This window comes from Rhinolophus sinicus, chromosome X, assembly GCF_036562045.2.
Source record: "Rhinolophus sinicus isolate RSC01 chromosome X, ASM3656204v1, whole genome shotgun sequence".
Lineage (NCBI taxonomy): Eukaryota > Metazoa > Chordata > Mammalia > Chiroptera > Rhinolophidae > Rhinolophus > Rhinolophus sinicus.
Genome location: NC_133768.1, coordinates 45,582,062 through 45,601,949, shown reverse-complemented (window position 1 = coordinate 45,601,949; position 19,888 = coordinate 45,582,062).

Genomic DNA, 19,888 nt, shown 5'->3' with positions numbered 1-19,888 from the left:
GGGTGGAAATTGACACTCCAAGCAAATGGTACTCAGAGAAAATCAGGTGTAGCCATAATGATATCAGATGAAACAGACTTCAAGGTGAAAAAGATAACAAGAGACAAAGATGGACATTTCATAATGGTGAAGGGGACTGTACAACAAGAAGACATAACAGTCATCAATATTTATGACCCCAATCAGGGAGCACCGAATATACCAAGCACCTACTAACAGAACTAAAGGGAGAAATTGACCAAAACACAATTATACTAGGGGACGTAAATACACCATTGACAGCTATGGATAGATCATCCAAACAGAAAATAAATAAGGAAATAGCAGCCCTAAATGACACATTAGATGAAATGGACATAATTGACATTTATAGAGCACTTCATCCTAAATCATCAGACTATACATTCTTTTCTAGTGTACATGGAACATTCTCAAGGATAGACCATATATTGGGACATAAAATCAGTCTCAACAAATTTAAGAAGATTGAAATCATACCAAGCATATTCTCTGATCACATGGCTTTAAAATCAGATATCAACTGCAAAAAGAAAGCAGGAAAAAACACAAATACATGGAGATTAAACAACATACTTTTAAAGAAGGACTGGGTCAAAGAAGAAATTAGAGGTGAGATCAAAAGATACATAGAAACAAATGACAATGAAAATACATCCTACCAAAATTTTTGGGACTTAGCGAAAGCAGTTTTAAGAGGGAAATTTATCTCATTACAGGCCTATCTCAAGAAAAGAAAACTCCCAAATAAATAACCTCATGTCACACCTTAAAGAACTAGAAAAGAACAAGTAAAACCCAAGGTCAGCAGAAGAAAGGAAATAACAAAAATTAGAGCAGAACTAAATGAAATAGAGAACAAAAGACAATAGAAAAAATTAATGGGACAAAGAGCTGGTTCTTTGAAAAGATTAACAAAATTGACAAACCCTTGGCTAGACTCACTAAGATAAAAAGAGAAGACACTAATTAACAAAATCAGAAATGAAAAAGGGAAGTTATCACGGACAACACAGAAATACAAAGAATCATCCAAGAATAATATGAAGGACTATATGCCACCAAATTCAACAACCTAGAGAAATGGACAAGTTCTTAGAAACATATAGCCTCCCTAGGCTGAACCATGAAGAACTGGAAAATCTAAACAGACCGATCACCAATGAAATTGAATCAGTCATCCAAAACCTTCCCAAAAGCAAAAGTCCGGGACCAGATGGCTTCACTAGTGAATTCTACCAAACCTTCAAAGAGGATCTAATACCAATCTCAAACTCTTCCAAAAATTGAAGAAGAGACAGTACTCCCTAACTCATTTTATGAGGCCAACATTACCCTGATACCAAAACCTGGTAAGGACAGCACAAAAAAAAAACTACAGACCAATATCTCTGATGAATACCGATGCAAAAATCCTAAATAAAATTCTAGCAAATCGAATACAACAATGCATTAAAAGATTATTCATCACGACCAAGTGGGGTTCATCCCTGGGCACAAGGATGGTTCAACATCAAATCCATCAATGTGATACATCACATAAACAAAATAAAGGACAAAAATCATATGATTATATCAATTGATGCAGAAAAAGCATTTGACAAGATACAACATCCATTTATGATTAAAACACTTAATAAAATGGGTATAGAAGGAAAATACCTTAACAGAATAAAGGCCATATATGACAAGCCCTCTGCTAATCTCATAATTAATGGTGAAAAACTGAAGCCCTTTGCTCTACATTCAGGAACATGACAGGGCTGTCCCCTATCACCTCTGCTTTTCAACATAGTGTTGGAAGTCCTTTCCAGAGCAATCAGGCAAGAGAAAGAAATAAAAGGCATCCAAACTGGGAATGAAGAAGTTAAATTGTCACTTTTTGTAGATGACATGATGCTATCAGTAGAAAACCATAAAGACCACCAAAAAGTTACTATAAGCTATAAAAGACTATAGTAAAGTTGCCAGCAACAAAATCAATGCACGAAAGTCCACTGCATTCCTATATACTAAGAACAAAATCTCAGAAAATGAAATGAAAATACCAATTCCTTTTGCACTTGCAGCAAAAAGAATAAAATACCTAGGAATAAACATAACCAAAGATGTGAAACACTTATATACTGAAAAGTATAAGACATTTAAAAAGGAAATTGAAGAAGACACAAAGAAAAGAAAAGATATTCTGTGTTCATGATTAGAAGAATCAACATAGTTAAAATGGCCATATTACCCAAAGTAATATAGGGATTTAATGCAATCCCCACCAAAATCCCAATGGCAGGTTGAAAAAAAATTAAACAAAAAATCATCAGATTTGTTTGTAACCACAAAAGACCCCGAATAGCAAAAGCAATCTTAAGAAAAAAGAACAATGCAGGAGGTATCACACTCCCTGACTTCAGCTTGTACTACAGGGCTACAATAATCAAAACCGTATGGTGTTGGCAGAAAAACAGACACACATACCAATGTAATAGAATTGAGAACCCAGAAATAAACCCACGTAAATATGGTCAGATAATTTTCAACAAAGAAGCGAAAAACATACAAGGGAGAACAGACAGCCTCTTCAATAAATGGTGCTGGGAGAATTGGAAAGCCACATGCAAAAAAAAAAATGAAACTAGATTGCTATCTATCACCTTATACCAAAATTAATTCATAATGGATCAAAGACCTAAGCATGAGACCTGGAACAATAAAAGGCATAGAAGAAAACATAGTTACTAAAACTTATGGACCTTGGGTTCAAAGAGGATTTTATGAATTTGACTTCAAAGGCAAGGGAAGCAAAAACTGAAATAAACGAATGGGATTATATCATAATGAAAACCTTCTGCACTGCATAGCAAACCATTGACAAAATAAACAGGCAACCAACCAATGGGAGATTTTTGGAAACAACTCCTGCAATAAAGGAATAATACCCCAAATATATCAAGAATTCCTACAACTCAGCAACAATAACAAAAACAATCAAATGATAAAATGAGCAGAGGACCTGGGTAGACATTTCTCCAAAGAAGACATACAAATGGCGAATAGACATATGAAAAAATGTTCAACATCAATGATCATCAGGGAAATGCAAATAAAAACCACAATGAGATATCCGCTCACACCAGTTAGAATGGCTATCATCAACAAGACAAATAATAACAAGTGCTGGAGAGGCTGTGGAGAAAAAGGAACCCTCATACACTGATGGTGGGAATGCAGACTGTTGCAGCCGCTATGGAAGGCAGTGTGTTTGTTCCTCAAAAAATTAAGAATAGAATTGCCATATGCCATAGCAATCTCTCTCTGAGTATCTACCCCAAAAAATCTGAAAACCTTTATCCTTTAAGATGTATGTGCTCAATGTTTATTGCAGCTTTATTATGGTGGCCAAGACATGGAAATAACCAGTGTCCTTCGATACATGATTGGATAACGAAGTTGTGTTATATGTACACAATGGAATACTATTCTGCCATAAGAAAGGATGAAATACTGCCATTTGTGAAAATGTGGATGGATCTTGAGGTTATTATGCTAAGCAAAATAAGTCAGACAGAAAAGTTGAGAATCATGTGATTTCACTGATATCTGGTGTATAAAGTTGAAAACAACTAAAGAACAAGAAAAGCAAATGAAGAAACAGAAACTCACAGACACAGATAATAGTTTAGTCATTACCAGAGGGTAAGGGAGGAGGGGGGTGATAGATGAGGGTAAAAGGCGTCAAATACATGGTGATGGAAGAACTGACTCTGGGTGGTGAACACGCAATGTGATATATACATGATGTATTACAAAATTGTACATCTGAAACCTATGTAACTTTACTAACAAAAGTCGCCCCAATAAATTTAATTTAAAAAAAGGAAAGAAATGTCACTTTATAGTTATCCCAAATCCTTCATATTAAAGATAATCCATTTTCTCTTGTTCTAGCCTCTGGAGACAAAGGACAATCAGGCATGCATTTGAAGACCATTTTTCAATTGCCCCAAGATCTCCTCATCTCCAAAGTAGCAATCTCAGCTTCTTTAATCTTTCTTTGAAGTTTTTGTTTTTCAATGCCCTTTCCTCAACATTGCTTCATTCTTCTTCATCCGCCTTTAAATGTGTAGCAAAGAAGAAGATAAAGTCCTCTAGCAAGTACTGAGTATAATGGGAAGCTTCCTTTCTAGTGATCACTCTTTTGCATATTCAGATTTTGTGGTGTTTCTTTTTTCCCAGTATTTGCGGTACAGCCAAATTCTTGTTATTGGTCAGTGAGGTTGTTTTCCATTATTATTTTTTTAATTTATTGGGGTGACAATTGTTATTAAAATTACATAAATTTCAGGTGTACAATTCTGTATTACATCATCTAAAAATCCCATTGTGTGTTCACCACGCAGAGTCAATTCTCCTTCCATCACCATATATTTGATCCCCTTTACCCTCATCTCCCACCTCCACTCCCCTTACCCTCTGGTAACCACTAAACTATTGCCTGTGTCTATGAGTTTCTGTTTCTCATTTGTTTGTCTTGTTCTTTTGTTGTTTTTGGTTTATATACCACACATCAGTGAAATCATACAGTTCTCTGCTTTTTCTGTCTGACTTATTTCGCTTAGCATTATACTCTCAAAATCCATCCATGTTGTCACAAATGTTCCTATATCATCTTTTCTTACCGCCGAATAGTATTCCATTGTGTATATATACCACAACTTATTTATCCATTAATCTATTGAAGGACATTTTGGTTGTTTCCATGCCTTGGCCACCGTAAACAAAGCTGCAATGAACATTGGGGCACACGTGTCTTTATGTGTAAATGTTTTCAGATTTTTTGGGTAGATACCCAAGAGAGGGATTGCTGGGTCAAATGGTAATTCTGTTGGTAATTTTTTGAGGAACCTCCACACTGCCTTCCATAATGGCTGCACCAGTCTGCATTCCCACCAACAGTGTATGAGGGTTCCTTTTTCTCCACAGCCTCTCCAACACTTGTTACTATTTGTCTTGTTGATGATAGCCATTCTGACTGGGGTGAGGTGATATCTCATTGTGGTTTTTATTTGCATTTCTCTGATGATTAGTGATGTTGAGCATTTTTTCATATGTCTATTTGCCATTTGTATGTCCTCTTTGGAGAAATGTCTCTTCAGGTCCTCTGCCCATTTTTCAATTGGGTTGTTTGTTTTTTGTTGTTGAGTTGCATGAGTTCCTTGTATATTTTGGATATTAGCCCCTTATCGGAGGCACTGTTTGCAAAAATCTTCTCCCATTCAGTTGGTTGCCTCTTTATTTTGTCGATGGTTTCTTTTGCTGTGCAGAAGCTTTTAAGTTTCATATAGTCCCATTCGTTTATTTTAGCTTTTACTTCCATTGCCTTTGGAGTCAAATTCATAAAATGCTCTTTGAACCCAAGGTCCATAAGTTTAGTACCTATGTTTTCTTCTATGCAGTTTATTGTGTCAGGTCTTATGCTTAAGTCTTTGATCCATTTTGAATTAATTTTGGTACATGGTGACAGATAGCAGTCCAGTTTCATTCTTTTGCACGTGGCTATCCAATTCTCCCAGCACCATTTATTGAAGAGGCTGTCTTTCCTCCATTGTATGTTTTTAGCTTCTTTGTCAAAAATTATCTGTCCATATTTATGTGGTTTTATTTCTGGGTTCTCAATTCTATTCCATTGGTCTATGTGTCTGTTTTTCTGCCAATACCATGCTGTTTTGATTATTGTAGCCCTGTAGTACAAGCTAAAGTCAGGTAGTGTGATACCTCCAGTATTGTTCTTTTTACTTAAGATTGCTTTGGCTATTCGGGGTCTTTTGTGGTTCCAAACAAATCTGATGATTTTTTGTTCTATTTCTTTAAAAATGCCATTGGGATTTTGATGGGGATTGCATTAAATCTGTATATTGCTTTGGGTAATATGGCCATTTTAACTATGTTGATTCTTCCAATCCATGAGCACGGAATGTCTTTCCATTTCTTTGTGTCTTCTTCAATTTCTTTCAAAAATGTCTTATAGTTTTCAGCATATAGGTCTTTCACATCCTTGGTTAAGTTTATTCCTAGGTATTTTATTCTTTTTGCTGCAATTGCAAAAGGAATTGTTTTTTATATTTTTTTTCTGAGATTTCATTGTTAGTATATAGGAATGCAATGGACTTTTGTACGTTGATTTTGTAGCCAGCAACTTTACTGTATTCGTTGATTGTTTCTAATAGCTTTTTGGTGGAGTCTTTAGGGTTTTCTATATATAGCATCATGTCATCTGCAAAGAGTGATAATTTAACTTCTTCATTCCCAATTTGGATGCCTTTTATTTCTTTCTCTTGCCTGATTGTTCTGGCAAGGACTTCCAACACTATGTTGAAAAGCAGAGGTGATAGGGGACAGCCCTGTCGTGTTCCTGAACGTAGAGCAAAGGGCTTCAGTTTTTCACCATTAATTATGAGATTAGCTGAGGGCTTGTCATATATGGCCTTTATTATGTTAAGGTATTTTCCTTCTATACCTATTTTATTAAGTGTTTTAATCATAAATGGATGTTGTATCTTGTCAAATGCTTTTCTGCATCAATTGATATAATCATATGATTTTTGTCCTTTATTTTGTTTATGTGATGTATCACATTGATGGATTTGCGGATGTTGAACCATCCTTGTGCCCCGGGGATGAACCCCACTTGGTCGTGATGAATAATCTTTTTAATGCATTGTTGTATTCGATTTGCTAGAATTTTGTTTAGGATTTTTGCATCTGTATTCATCAGAGATATTGGTCTGTAGTTTTCTTTTTTGTGTTGTCCTTACCAGGTTTTGGTATCAGGGTAATGTTGGCCTCATAAAATGAGTTAGGGAGTACTGTCTCTTCTTCAATTTTTTGGAAGAGTTTGAGCAGGATTGGTATTAGATCCTCTTTGAAGGTTTGGTAGAATTTGCTAGTGAAGACATCTGGCCCCAGACTTTTGCTTTTGGGAAGGTTTTGCATGACTGATTCAATTTCATTACTGTTGATCGGTCTGTTTAGATTTTCCAGTTCTTCATGGTTCAGCCTTGGAAGGCTATATGTTTCTAAGAACTTGTCCATTTCTTCTAGGTTATTGAATTGGGTGGCATATAGTCCTTCATAGTATTCTTGGATGATCCTTTGCATTTCTGTGGTGTCCGTAATAACTACCCCTTTTTCATTTCTGATTTTGTTAATTAGTGTCTTCTCTCTTTTTATCTTAGTGAGTCTAGCCAAGGGTTTGTCAATTTTGTTAATCTTTTCAAAGAACCAGCTCTTTGTCACATTATTTTTTTCTATTCTCTTTTGTTCTCTATTTCATTTAGTTCTCCTCTGATTTTTGTTGTTTCCTTTCTTGTGCTGACCTTGGTTTTCACTTGTTCTTCTTTTTCTAGTTCTTTTAGGTGTAACATGAGGTTATTTATTTGGGAGTTTTCTTGTTTCTTGAGGTAGACCTGTAATGAGATAAATTTCCCTCTTAAAACTGCTTTTGCTGCATCCCAAAAATTTTGGTAGGATGTATTTTCATTGTCATTTGTTTCTATGTATCTTTTGATCTCTCCTCTAATTTCTTCTTTGACCCAGTCATTGTTTAAAAGTATGTTGTTTAATCTCCATGTATTTGTGTTTTTCCTGCTTACTTTTTGCAGTTGATATCCAATTTCAAAGCCTTGTGATCAGAGAATATGCTTGGTATGATTTCAATCTTCTTAAATTTGCTGAGGCTTATTTTATGTCCCAATATGTGGTCTATCCTTGAGAATGTTCCATGTACACTAGAAAAGAATGTATAGTCTGATGTTTTAGGATGAAGTGCTCTATAAATGTCAATTATGTCCATCCCATCTAGTGGGTCATTTAGGGCTGCTATTTCGTTATTTATTTTCTGTTTGGATGATGATCTATCCATAGCTGTCAATGATGTATTTAAGTCCCCTTGTATAATTGTGTTTTGGTCAATTTCTCCCTTTAGTTCTGTTAGTAGTTGCTTGGTATATTTCCGTGCTCCTGATTGGGGCATAAATATTGATGACTGTTATGTCTTCTTGTTGTATAGTCCCTTCACCATTATGAAATGTCCATCTTTGTCTCTTGTTATCTTTTTCACCTGAAGTCTGTTTCATCTGATATCATTATGGCTACACCTGATTTTCTCTGGGTACCATTTGCTTGGAGTGTCAATTTCCACCCTTTCACTTTGAGTCTATGCTTGTCCTTGTAGCTGAGATGTGTCTCTTGGAGACAGCATATGGTTGGGTTTAGTTTTTGATCCAATCTGCTACTCTGTGCCTTTTTATTGGTGAGTTCAGTCCATTTTACATTTAGGGTGATTATTGATATGTGAGGATTTCCTGTCATTCTATCTTTAGTTTTCTGGTAAGGCTGTGTCTCCATTGTTTCTTTGCCTTTTGGTTGTTGTCTATTATTTCTGTGTGGTGGTATTCTATGATGTTTCCCTCTGTTTCTTCTTTTATTACAGTATATATTTCAGTTCTGGATTTTTTTCGAGTGGTTACCCTTAAGTTTATGTAAAAGAAAGTTTGATATTTAGAGTATTCCATTTTCTTCAGCACGCTTACTTTCTCCATTCCCATATTCCGGTTCAGGCCTTTACTCTGCGCCTTTTTATGTTTTGGTTGCCACAAATTGTCCCTGTTGATGGTGGTCAAATAGCCTCCTTTAGTATTTCTTGTAGTGCAGGTCATGTATTAGAAAATTCCCTCAGCTTCTGTATGTCTGGAAAGGTCTTTATTCCTCCTTCATATCTAAAGGATATCTTTGCTGGATATATTATTCTTGGCTCATAATTTCTCTCTCTCAATAGTTTGAATATTTGGTTCCACTCCCTCCTGGCTTGTAGAGTTTCTGCTGAAAAATCTGATGATAATCTAATGGGCTTTCCTTTGTGGGTTACTGTCTTCTTTTCCCTGGCTGCCTTGAGGATTCTTTCTTTGTCGTTGATTTTAGACAGCTTCAATACAATGTGCCTTGGAGAAGGCCTGTTGGGATTGAGGTAATTAGGTGTTCTATTTGCTTCTTGCATTCGAGCATCCAGTTCTGTCCACAAGTTTGGGAAGTTCTCATCGACAATTTGTTTGAATATATTCTCTGTTCCCTTCTCTCTCTTCTCCTTCTGGTATGCCCATTATTCTTATATTGCTCTTTCTGATGGAGTCAGAAAGTTCTTGTAGAGTTCTTTCATTTCTTTTAAGTCTCAAGTCTCTTTCTTTTCCCATCTGTGTAATTTCCAGGTTTCTATCTTTGATGTCACTGATTCTTTCCTCCATCTGGTCAACTCTACTACCTAAGCTGGTTATTTCATTCTTAATTTCTTCTACTGAGTTCTTAATCTCCAGAAATTCTATTTGGTTCTTTCTTAAAATTTCAATCTCTTTCGGTAAATTCTCATATTGTTCTTTGATTGTGTTTCTGAGTTCATTAAACTGCCTTGCTGTGTTTTCTTGCATCTTGTTGAGTTTTTTCAGAACTGCAATCTTGAATTCTCTGTCATTTAAATGACATATTTCCACGTCTTCAATTTCCTTTTCTGGAGACTTTTCTCTTGCTTTCTGAGCTGTCTTGTTGCCTTGGTTATTCATGGCAATTCCTGATTTAGTATTTCTCTTCCTAGACATCTACCAGAGTGGCTTCTGCAACAGGTTGGTAGGAAGCGGTCTTTCTTTTGTTCTCCAGTACTTGTTGGTAGAATGTTTTATTTTCTCTCTGACTGCAGCCTTTTTTTTTCCTCTCACACAATACTGCTATGTTTTCTCTGCACTATTCCAGCTTCTCACACAATGGGGGGATTCCCTGGGAGACAGGGTTCTCCTTTGTTAATAGTTCGCCTGGGTCACAGGGTGCAGTGTCCGTGTGGGTATGCGGAGAGCTTTTGAAGTTCCAAAGCTCTTCCTGCACCAGTTTCAGAGCCGTGTGTTTCAGCAGTTTTAGTTTACTCCTGCAGGGATCCTCCCAGGTATGTGGGGCCAGGGGTGGGGTGAGTTGTGAGAGGTGGCCAAGAGCAATGGCAGCGACCACCATCACAGCCGGTCGTGCTTCCACAGCTCCCTCCCGTTTGCCAGAATTAGTTGGGCTGCGAATTTGTGTCTGTGGTCCACAGTTCTCAGAACAGCAAATATTCTGTTCTTTTTATCTGACACTGATACTCTCCTGCTTCTAGTACTGGGTAGATAGTGGCATGGCGAGCTCTGGGAGGGTAGGGAGGGGGCGGCTAGTCTCTGTGCCTAAGGCTTCTGTTCTCTGCTCGGCAGTAAGGGCTTAAACCACTGTTTTCAGCCTTCTTCCCTCAGTCTTTTCTCCGAGGTCTCTGCCGTGAGCGTTGGGTTCAGCCGGTTGTATGCTGTCCCCTCAGCCCTGTGGGACATACGCGGAGCCCTGGCAATCCGAGTTCTTCCCTCCCCGGCAGCTGTGGTAGTTTCCGGATGCAACAAGCTCGGAGCACTGAGCTAGGTGTGCGTCCTCTGTCTCCGCACTTCGCCCTTCCCTCCTCCCCTGCTCGCGTGATTCACCCACCTTCAGGTGTTTTCGGTAGTGGGCCTCTTCATCTTGCCTGTCTGCTGTGCAGGGAGTGCTTTGTGGAGTTATGGTTTTTTGACTAGTTGTAAATTCCAGGGGAGCTTTACAGAGGCTACTTCACGCCGCCATTTTGATGATGTCTCCGTTTTCCATTATTTTTGCTAAGTAAATTTTGGTAAATTTACTCAATAGAATATTAGGCAGCCACTGAAAAAGATCATAATTATCAAGAGTTTATTGCAACAGAGAGAGAAAAGGTATAGTTAAGTCATAAAAGGAAAAATGTGAAATTATGTGGCCTGTCATCTATGGCTGCAAGGTACTTTATACGCCACTGTATTATAGTACTTTTTTTTTTTTTTAATTCCTTCTATTTGTTTCTGTGCCTATCTGCTCCTCAAAGCCAGTGAAGGGCCTAGGCAGTGTTTGAGTCATCTCTGTTGTACCAGCACTGGGTGCAGGTCCTTGTAGAGAATAGGAACTGAGAAATGTTTATTGAATGAATGGATAAATTGGATCCATATAAAAATACCTAAGCATGGATGCAACAGTTTAGACATAATAGAAGGAAACAAAAATGGTTGTGCTAGATTGGTGAAATTACAAAGGTTTTATTCTTCTCAAATTTTCATGCAGCTTGTTTCATTGTTACTGGGATGTCTGTCTTGGTTTCTGATCAGGTCTTTGGTTTGTCCTTCTTGATAATCCTCTGAAATTCTTAGCTTACTTCTACAGGCACTGCTTAGCAACATCCCCCTTGGCTCCAACCCGACCTTCCCATCTCTCAAACCACACCTGGGTGTAACCATATTAATTATGTTCCAGGGACTTCCACTCATCTGAACTTCCTAATAATCCTGGAAGGTAGTCAAGGTAGGGACAAATCTCTGCTTGAAAGGTGAGGAAAGAATGGCTTAAAGAGGCCAATGATGGCAGAGACAGCAAAAGGCAGATTAGGTCTAGAGCCCAGGTCTTCGGACTTCAAACCCCATGAATATTCCATCACATTGTCAACTGCTGGTCTACATGACCGCAGCTATAATAACTACAAGATTCCCTGTGCAATCAAGCCTATCCTCACTTGATCCTTGTTGTCTGGTGCAAAGGTAGCTTGGGGCAGAAATGAAAAGTTAACATTTACTGCATGCCTTACTAGGTGTCAATCAATCTACCTATGATAACTATGATTACTATCTGTACATTTTAGAGGCAACAAACTCAACGAGGTAAGGTAGTTTCCCAAGATCACATGGCTGGTAAATGGCAGTGCTGATATTCGAACCCAGGTCTGCTGGATTCCAAAACCCAGGCCCTTGGCACTACATTAGAAAGAGTGAAAGCTTTCACTCAAGTTACTAACCTGGCCCATGCTCCAAGATCAACTATTAACCACGTCTTCCTTGAGCCCCATTTAGATATATCTCCTTAAAGGGATAGAAAGCAATGATGGGCAGGTGGCAGCTGTGGTTTTACTTCCTGTTGGATGACAATGACTAAAGTCACCTGTATGCTACTCCCCAGCCTGTAGGTGTCACTCAGAAAGTGTCTGACCTCTATCCCAGGCCCAGAATTGTGCTCTCTCAGCTCTAACCCTATGTCAAACCATATCTCCCCTCTCACTGCTACCATCCTCTTTGTTTTAATCTGGGTATAATAGTGGAGGGAACATAGACCACTGCAGTCTCAAAGCACTGCCTTGGATATTAACAAATACATATGATATATAACATTTATATAGCCCTTACTCTGTGCCAGGAATATTTAAAGTGCCTATCACATTTAATCCTCACCATAACCTTATGAAGTAGATACCAGATTTTATTAATGGGCAAATTGAGGTAAAGAAAGGTTAATTACTTGCCACAGTCAAACAGCGAGTGGCAGAGCTGAGATTTGAAGTTGGGCAAATCTGCAAGTGTTGATGTTCTTAACTACAACACTGTACTGCCACTCCAGGTATGATGTGAGAACTCAATAACAAATTAGTGTGGAAAGGCCAGAATTGATGCTCAAGTTGACAATAATAACGTCTTCCATCTAGACTATACTTTAAAGTTTACATAGCACTTTCCACATTTATTGACTCAGTTGGTCTTCATGAGAATGTGAGGGAGGTAGCACTGGTTGTGTCAAAGGCTAGAAGATGGTTTATCCAAGATGACTTGGGTATGATCTGGAGGCAAGGGGAAATCCTTCATGCTCCAGTAATGACTTCGAGTGTCAAAATGGATTTAAGCTCTGCCAATTAAATGGGCCCCTCAAATTAAGGCTATAGATTAGGCTGTCCAAGCCCACTGAGCATTGGGCATGGTGAACTACTGCTCACTGGGAATTTGTAAGAAAGAATTTGGCAACTCTACTCCATGGTTACTTGGCATCACTGCAAAGCTATATGAATCCCTCAATCTACTTCAAGAAAGAAACATGAAAATAATTATTGTGATTAGTTAGCAGCAATATCTTATTCAGTCCTTCCACAGAAATCATCATACAGTACCAAAACCCAAGCAGCAGAACTGCATTTTGTGCCTCTTCTAGAGAAGCAAAGGGAGTTTTAGCATCTCTGCTTCCATCCTCAAACCCAACACAGTCTCTCTCTCTCTCTCTCTCTCTCTCTCTCTCTCTCTCTCTCTCTCTCTCTCTCTCAATGCTATTCTCTTTAGCTCTGGTTATCTATGCCGATTCAAGGAATATTAGCTTGTATATTAGCTATGTGCCCTTGAGCTAGTTACTAAAACACTCAGAGCTTTAGTTATTTCATCGAAAAAATGCAGATACCAATAACTATGTTCTAGAGAGTGCCTGACATAATAGTAGGTGTTCAATAACTGGAAGTTGAATCAGGGAGGGATTATATCAGTATGCAGGAATGTGTATTGGAAAGGGGCAGTTTTTCTAGGGGTTTGGGAGACTGAGATGGGCTGACTCCTTAGGCATTCTGTTTGCATCAGGCAGCACCAGCAATCTTATGCAGGCTGCTATATAAGTTACAGGACAAAACAACTCTCCTCTGGTATTAGAACTTCCTTGGACATCAAGACTGCTGCAAAAGCATAATTCCCAATCCTCATCTCCTTTCTACCTAACCTCCAACCCTCACCACTTCTGAAGATGTTTGCTCACTGCCCATGCCCACCACCCCCTGTAAAACTCTGAACCCACTTTTTAATTCACTTCCCATCCTACCTCTCCCAATTGAAACACACGTTTCCCTCAATCACCCTCCTCCTTCTGACAGATGACAAGTGTGGGCTATTGTAACAATAGATTCCCCAGGCAGTGCTTCAAAACAAACCAGGGGATTGAAGATGATGAATATAGACTATTGGAATATTTTAAATAAATAAAAATGTATAAAAATGCTCCAGACACAGTGGTGCTTCTGATGTGTCTTGTCATTACAATATTTACCTTATGACCATGTGATGAGAAGACTCGTGCTTCCTTCTAACTGACAAGTCAGTAAGTCCTTGCTGCATTCTCTCTCCCCTGGGGCCAGTGTGTGGGCAGAATTTTCACCAGGATCAGCTTTTTGAGCAAACTGCAGCAAGAACAGCCTGCCATACGATGAGCAGCAGTGATGCAAAGGCCCCTCAGAAACCCACTGCTCCACAATCTCAACTGGCTACTGCAGACAGAAGAGAGACAGAGACAGAGTAGACTCCAGGGGAGGAATTGGAGACTCGGAGAAAGACTCATAAGAAGATCCACAAGCAAGAGAAATGGAGGAAATAAATAAAGCAAGGAGGGAAAAGTCAGGTAGGAGGGAGAGATAGACACAGTAAGAAAGTGAGCATGAGAAAGGACAAAAAAAAGACTGGCTGAGAGAATGAGAAAACAAGAGAAAGAATAGAACAGGATAAAGGAAAAGGAAAAAAAGACAAAAGTTGCAAAATAGGCTTTGAATAGAGGGAAAATGAGAGCTAAAGAAAGGAGAGACAAGAAAGAGGCAATTAACAAGGATGGAGGGGGACGGATTACCAGGGCCCTAACTAATATGTTTCTTGCTTCACATCAGACAATCTTTTCTACTTTCATAATAGGATTGCACTTGACACTTCTCAAGGCTATCACCTTGACAGGCAAATATGTAAGGTATCTTTTTTGATATTCACCACACACTTGTCAACATTTAAAAGCTATGGTAACTAGGGCAAATTAGGGAGATAAAGAAAGAAAAGGTAGGAAGAGGCTTAGCAAGCCCAGAACTTTTTCCCAAAGTAGGGAGAGAGAAAGATAGAAGGTGGTGGAGAGGGAAGAAGGGTGGGAGGGGGAAAATGGAGGGAGAGAAGGAGAAAGAAGTGGGAAAATATAGAGATATTGATATAGAAAAAATACACATGAGCACACTTTGAAACAAATTTTTGTTCTGGGATTAATAGCTTTACCACACACTCTTCCAGCAAATGAAGGTGGGTACTTTTTCTGCACCTCCATCTCCCAAACCTGCATCCTCCCCATCAACCTCAGCCTCTACCCAGGCTCTCCTAAATCACCACATGTGAAATTGGAACTCCATCTTTCTTATTCTCTCTGCCTTCCACCCTGCCTCTAAATTCTTTTTTTTTCCTATTTCTCAGATTTAATCATTGTTAACATTTTATATTAGTTGCTGTATCATTTTTAAATACAATAACTAAAGCATTACAATTCAAATTGTCATCACCCTTTAACTCCCATCATCAAAGGCAATAACAGATAAATTAAATCTCTTCCTGGACCATCCTTGCACTCTGGGATGTTTATCTTGATATGCTAGAGTTAGGGATGCCAGGCTGGACACTGGAAGCTTTCAGTCTAGCTACCATGGCAACAGTGGTTGATTCTGCCCTGAGTTGAACAATGGCTGGGCTACATAGTCTGAAGAGGCTAATTTCCTCTAGGTGAAGATTCCTGTAAAAGAGAGAAAGGGGAGGGGGGCAATAGAGAGATAGAGGTATTGGTAGAGAAAATTTTGCCCATTTTCTACCCAATTTGTTTTCTAATAAGCTAATTTCTCATTATTGTTATACTAAAAATATGACTCATTATTAAATTAGTTCAGCCCAAATAGTCTCCAGTTACAAATTTCTTTTTAAAAAATCAGAAAATTAACATATTCAGTAATCTAGATATAATTATAGTCTATTAAAAGAAAGCAAAGCAGGGTCAGGCAGACCCTCCAATCTTCCCTCTCACCATACTCCTGAATGCTCTCTTCCTACCTTGCCTGTGGCATGCATAACATGCCCATAATTAGAAGCTGACTTTTCCGCCTTCTCAGTTGGACTCTTAGATTCTTTTTTCCCAATTATTTAATTATGTTTTTCAGTTACAATTGACATTCAGTATTATTTTATATTAGTTTCACATCCATACTATACTGGTTTGACATTTATGTAACTTATGCAGTGATTCCCCCCAGATTAGTCTAGTACCCTCCTGGCACTATACATAGTTGTTGCAACATTACTGACTATATTCTCTATGCTGTACTTTACATCCCTGTGACTATTTTGTAACTACCAATTTGTATTCCTTAATCCCTTCCCTGTTTCACCCAGCAACCCAACTACTCTCCCCTCTGGCAACCATCAGTTTGTTCTCTGTATCCATGAGTCTGTTTCTGTTTTGTTTATTTTGTTCTTTAGATACCACATATAAGTGAGATCATATGGTATTTGTCTTTAGCTACCTGACTTATTTCAATTAGCATAATACCTTCTAGGTTCATCCATGTTGTCACAAATGGTTTAAGATTTCATTCTTTTTTATGGTAGAGTAATATTCCATTGTATATATGTACCACCTCTTCTTTATCCAATCATCTCTTGATGGGCACTTGGGTTGCTTTCATATGTTGGCTACTGTAAATAGAGCTGCAATTAACATAGGTGTGTATATCTCTTTTCGAATTAGTGTTCTGGATTTCTTTGGATAAATACCCAGAAGTGGAATTGCTGGGTCACAAGGGAGTTCTATTTTTAATTTTTTGAGGAACCTCCAAATCATTTTCAATAGTGCCTGCACCAATTTTCAATTCCATCAAGTGTATGAAGGTTCCCTTTTCTCCACATCCCCACTAACTCTCATTATTTGTTGATTTATTGATGATAGCCATCCTGACAGGTATGAGGTGGTATCTCATTGTGATTTTAATTTGCATTTCTCTGATGATTAGTGATGCTGAGCATTTTTTCAGATGTTTATTGGCCATGTGTATGTCCTCTTTGAAGAAATGACTATTCAGGTTCTCTGCCCATTTTTCTTTTTTTTTTATTAAATTTATTGGGGTGACAATTGTTAGTAAAATTACATAGATTTCAGGTGTACAATTCTGTATTACATCATCTATAAATCCCATTGTGTGTTCATCACCCAGAGTCAGTTCTCCTTCCATCACCATATATTCGATCCCCCTTACCCTCATCTCCCACCCCCCACCCCCCACCCCTCTTACCCTCTGGCAACCACTAAACTATTGTCTGTGTCTATGAGTTTCTGTTTCTCATTTGTTTGTCTTGTTCTTTTGTTGTTTTTGGTTTATATACCACATATCAGTGAAATCACATAGTTCTCCGCTTTTTCTGTCTGACTTGTTTCGCTCAGCATTACTCTCTCAAGATCCATCCATGTTGTCACAAATGTTCCTATATCATCTTTTCTTACTGCCGAATAGTATTCCATTGTGTATATATACCACAACTTCTTTATCCATTCATCTATTGAAGGACATTTTGGTTGTTTCCATGTCTTGGCCACCGTAAACAAAGCTGCAATGAACATAGGAGCACACGTGTCTTTATCTCTAAATGTTTTCAGATTTTTTGGGTAGATACCCAGGAGAGGGATTGCTGGGTTATATGGCAATTCTATTCGTAATTCTTTGAGGAACCTCCACACTGCCTTCCATAACGTCTGCCCATTTTTCAATAGGATTGTTTGGGTTTTTTTGTGTTGTTTTTTTTTTGTGTGTGTGTGTGTGTTGAGTTGTATGAGGTCTTATTTTTTCCTCATAAATTTTGGATATTAATCCGTTATCAGGTGTATCATTAGTGAATATCTTCTCCTATTCAGTAGGCTGTCTTTTTGTTTTGTTGATGGTTTCCTTTGGTGTGCAAAACTTTTTAGTTTGATGTAGTTCCATTTGTTTATTTTTTCTTGTTTCCCTTGCCCGAGGAGATATATCAGAAAAAAATGTATCACTAAGAGCAATGTGAGTGAGTTTATTGCCTATGTTTTCTTCTAAGAGTTTTATGATTTTGGGTCTTCCACTTAAGTATTTAATCAATTTTGAGTTTATTCTTGTATATGGTGTAAGAAAGTGGTCCAGTTTCAATTTTTTGTGTGTGTCTGCCCAGTTTTCCCAACACTATTTGTTGAATAGACTGTCTTTATCCCACTGTATGTACTTGTGTCCTTTGTCATTCATTAAATGACTATATAAGCGTGGGTTTATTTCTGGGGCCTCTATTCCATTCCAGTGATCCTTGTGTCTATTTTTATGCCAGTACCATGCTTTTTTGATTACTATAGCCTTGTAGTACCATTTGATATCAGGCAGCCTGATACCTCCAATTTTGTTTTCCTTTTCCAAGATTACTGTGGCTATTTGGGGTCTTTTGTGGTTTTGTATAAATGTTCAGATTATTTGTTCTAGTTCTGTGAAAAATGCCATTGATATTTTGATAGGGATTACATTGAATCTATAGATTGTTTTGGGTAGCATGGACATTTTAATGATGTTAATTTTTCCTATCCATGAACATGGTATATGCTTGCATTTATTTGTATCTTTTTTATTTTCTTTCTTCAGTGTCTTATAGTTTTCCAAGTACAGTTCTTTTACTTCCTCAGTTAAATTTATTCCTAGTTTTTGTTTGTTTGTTTGTTTTGTTTTGGTTTGGTTTGGTTTTGTTGTTGTGGTTGCAACTGTAAATGGGATTGTTTTCTTAATTTCTCTTTCTGACATTCATTATTGGTATATAAAAATGCAACCAGTTTCTAAATATTAATTTTTTATCCTGCTACTTTACTAAATTCATTGATCCGTTCTAATAGTTTCCTGGTGGAATCTTTGGGTTTCCCTATATATAGTATCATGTCATCCACAAATAATGACACAGTTTTACTTCTTCTTTGAAAATTTAGATGCCTTTTATTATTGTTTTTGCTTTGCTTTGCTTTGTTTTTTTTTTTGTCTGGTTGCTGTCTAGGACTTCCAGTACTATGTTAGTAAAAGTGGTGAAATTGGATATCCTTGTCTTGTTCCTGATCTTAAGCAGAATGCTTTTCGCTTTTAGCCACTGAGTATGAGGTTAGCTGTGGATTTGTTGTACATGGTGTTTATTATGTTGAGGTATGCTCTTTCTAGTCCCATTTTGTTGTAAGTTTTTATCACAAATGGATGCTGGGTTTTGTCAAACACCTTTTCTGCATCTATTGATATGATAATATGATTTTTAGCTTTTATTTTGTTTATGTGGTGTATTATGTTAATTGATTTGTGAATATTGAACCAGACTTGCATCCCAGGAATAAATCCCACTTGATCATGGTGTATGATCTTTTTAATATATTGTTATATTTGGTTTGCTAATATTTTGTTGGGGTTTTTTGAATCTATATTTACCAGGGATGTTGACCTATAATTTTCTTTTATTGTAGTATCTTTGTCTGTATTTGGGATCAGGGTAATGGTGGCCTCGTAAAATGAACTTGGAAGCTTTCCATCCTCTTGAATTGTTTGGAATAGTTTGAGAGGATTCTTAGATTCTTAAATGTAACCATGCTTTCTTAATCTCTGAGTTGCCTAAGAGATGTGTAAGAGTTGGCCTTAGCAAATATTTATTTGGTAATTTGAACTCTTTCCTGCCATGTTAAATCCTGTGAGTCCTATCACCATTTAGATGAAGAGTGAAACTCTTCTTCTATTAGCAGGGGGAGGGAAAGAGAACAAACAGGAAAAATAACTTTTATTGGCTACCTATATATCAGGCACTGTGCTAATCCTTTTCACATATACTGTTTCTTCCAATTCTCAAAATAATCATAGGCAGTAGATATTATTATCTTTATTTGGCTTATAGAAAAGAGAGGTCCTAAGAGGTTGAGTGACTTGCCCATTGTCACAAAGCTCATCACTATCAGGGTCTAGATTTGGATGCAGGTCTATTTAGTTATGAAGTTCATGCTCTTATCTCTAGACTACCTTAGCTCCTAAGGTTAGTAAAAACCTCTTAATGTCTAAAGCCAACTGTCTCTCCTTTTTGGATTCATCCTATTCAACTCCTCTAAACACTGATGCCAGTAAGCACCCTCTATTTTTTTAAACGTTCTCTTCCTTTGGCTT